This window comes from Malaclemys terrapin, chromosome 5 (assembly GCF_027887155.1).
Source record: "Malaclemys terrapin pileata isolate rMalTer1 chromosome 5, rMalTer1.hap1, whole genome shotgun sequence".
NCBI lineage: Eukaryota > Metazoa > Chordata > Testudines > Emydidae > Malaclemys > Malaclemys terrapin.
The window spans coordinates 63,227,814-63,231,243 of NC_071509.1; positions in this window are offsets into that span (position 1 = coordinate 63,227,814).

Sequence of the window (3,430 nt, forward strand, 5' to 3'; positions counted from 1 at the left end):
TAAAGGAACCACCAAACATTAGTTCTGATGGAATTTTAATCATCAGAAAATATAGTTTTTTAGTTTTGAACCACAATTATCAAAAATTAAAATAGACTAGATAAGATTACATCTGGAGAAAGTTAAATGACTGACAAACTAAATACTTATGGCTGCAAATATATTTGTTGGCTTAAACTTAAACTAAAAGTACTTTTGTATAAGAAATCAAGATAAGAACACCAGTAACGCAATAACACCTTAGGAGAAAGTCCCTTAGGTGGGCTGGTGTATTTCAGAGGAGAGGAAAACAAACAAACAAAAAAACCACCACTTCAACTTTACTCTCTCCCAGGTTCAGAAAGGATTTGGCTTTTTTATTCAAAAGCTCCTGAGTGCTCTTTTGGTTTCCTTGGTTTATGAATTTAGTAACCATGACAATTTTCTGAATAGATCAGTTGTGTGCTTAATCATCAGCTGCCTGGGCTGGCTTCTAGAGTATGGGCTGTTCTGAAGTTATCCTGGCACTTTATACCCCAAGGAGATCTGCGACTGCAAAACAACCTATCTTCCAGCTCTGTTCTTTCTACTAATTTAGTAGATGTAGCAAGCTTGTCTCCAAGACAGTAGTCTGGAGAAGGAACAATTCAGCCCTATACACTTGCTGGTTTCTCGGGGAGCTGGAAAGGTAATGTTATTTGTTCTAATAGAAAATGGTTTATCATGGGGTTTGGAGGGAGGGGGAAGGAAAATGCATTTGGAATTAAGCATTTGATATTATACAAGAGCTAAACTCTTATAACTGAAAAAGAAGCTCCAGTACTTTATGCTGGAAAGACATTCATTGAAAGTAAGGGATCTCTGCTACTGGCAGCTGAACTAAAACCATGTTGAAGGAAGAGGACCTTTAAGACGCTTGGTAAACCAGTAGCATTACTGGCAGCAGGAATAGGGTGGTCAGGCAACCTGTGAATTTGCTGGGGTAATGGTTTCTTGAGTGTAGGGCCATGATATCTGGTAAAGTTGGAGTGGGGTTTTTTTACAGTGGAATGATGGAGGAGGATGAGTGAGGAATGCCAGAGAAAAGAAGTTGCAACATCCAATGTGCAGAATGATCAAAAGCTCAGATGAGGGTTTTATTGGATGGAATGAAGAGGAAAGTGGATTTATGTAGTTCTTTATCATACAGACATCCTGATGCGTTCTACCAGAGCACAGTTGAAAGCAATATTAAAAAGAGTCTTTAAAACTTAGTGAAGTATGGGCTATAAACAGCACTTACTTGGACCCTCATACATATTTCTTTTACCAGTACTTTCCTTAATAGAAACTATGCAGGATAGTTGTTTTTACTCTTTTAGACAAGATATGTAATGCCACAGCCACACCTTAAACCAAATTCTGATTCCTCTTAATTTTATAATGCTTTGAAGAGCAGAAAATTGATAGATTCAGTCTCTTGGGTGGAAGGTTGGGGTTTTTTTTGTTTGTTTTTTGAGTACCATATTTGTGTGTTAGAGGAAAAAATACTTCAAATGAAAATTGTTTTCTGAACACTAAAATGCATCCCTATTCTAGTAGCTTGCTTAGTGAACCACCTTTGTCCATGGTAAACTTTTAGAATAATTCCATTTATCCCCTAGTACTATGTGAAGTTAGTTTAGCTCAGGCACACTACAACTCTCTTCAAATTTTATACGTTAAAACTTACTTCATTTTCTATCTAGAAAAATAAATAAAACATCTCAGCATCAGGTCACATTTTTTTCCCTTCTCTGCTACGTTCCTTTCCCTTCATCCCTTGCCACGTTGCCAGGTAGTGCACTTCCCAGCCTCTCCATGGTAGCAACACAGTTCATGTATATCCTTTGCTTTGGGGGGGATTGTGTCTTGACAAACCCAGAACATCCGCTTTGTCAGGAGCTGTCTGGATGTTCTTATCAGTTATACAAGCAATGTTTGTCCTGGGTTTTTGTGAACTCTATAGCCAGGATGCACTAGCTGCGAAGAAGCAGAATTGGGAAAACATGGACAGCACCATGACTAAGTGCATGTATGCCTTGCAGAAACTATTGCCATCACCAGAAGACCTGTCACGTGTTACTACTCCCCTCTTCCCCCTCTCTGCCCCTCCCCCCCCCCTTAGTCAAATTCAGAGACTTACTCTGATTTCAGGCAGTCGTAGTTTTGCTGGCAAGCCTGTAGGAACTCAGCTGCATCACCACCACATTCAGGCAGTGATTGTGCCCATGCTTCTCACATTAGCATTTGGAGAGACATAGGAGGAAACAATAGGAAGCCTGCTGAGGAAAGGACTGAGGCTATGTCTGCACTACAGGGGCACAGCTACACCAGTGCAGTGCCATAGCATAGACACTTCCTCCCAGTCGTGGTCACTAGGTCAACAGAACCATTCTTTTCTCTATCTAGCTGTGTCTACAGCAGGAATTAGTTTGGCATAGCTACAGCACTAAGACATGTGAGATTTGTACACCTCTGAGCCATGTAACTACGTCAATCTAAATTTCAAGTGTAGACCAGGCCTGAAACCAAATGAGAGAGTGAATAGGAACAGCAGAGAGAGTGAGGAGGAAATGTTTGTACAGCATGTAAAGTATAAAGTTAAGTAACTAAATATTATAAAGGGTGAGAATTGGGGATGGAAAAAGGGAGCATTAGAGGAGATTAGAGTAGAAAATGAGCAAAAGACAAATGCACAGAATATAGCACAAAACTCAGAAGGAACGAGGACAATCAATCTGCATTGCTCCAGAATCTTAAAATAAAAGCTGGGCCTCCAGCTACAGAGCTGAAAATTCAGTGATGATGTTGGGATAGGACAAAAGATTGAAGCATAGATACGGTTTCCTACCATTCTAACATATTCCTTTTCTATATATCATGGGTCCAGATTTATTTTGATATGGGAGAGGATTTGTGGTGAAGGGAGGTCTGGGTGTTGCATAGCTGCAGAGGGACCCTTTACACTGCTCTTCCCACCGTTATAAATGCTCCTGTGCTAGCTTCCCTGACCACACCAAAATAGACTGTCCTAGCTGTCAGTTTTTCAGTTTGAAAATCTAGTCTCTCACACTCACCAACATGCTCCGTAAGCCCCATAAGAACAGCTATAGGGAGTATTTATTTTGGCTGAGGCATGTTAAGAGATTTAATGAAGGTGACAGAAACAATAGACTGCATCCACTGTGTACCAGTGCCCAGAGTGAGTGAGGAATGACCCCAAAACAGGTCACATGACAGTCTAAATCCAATCACTGTTTGGCTCAGACAGTCATTGTAGAACTCAAAGGGCTTCCTCCAACCCCCATGTACCTTAGAGGTTATACGCTGGTGCTGCACATCACCATAGTATGGGAGCACCCATGTTGGCAGCATGTGTGATTTCAAGTGCTTGATACATAAATTTGTCCCATTCCCCAAATTTCTGACA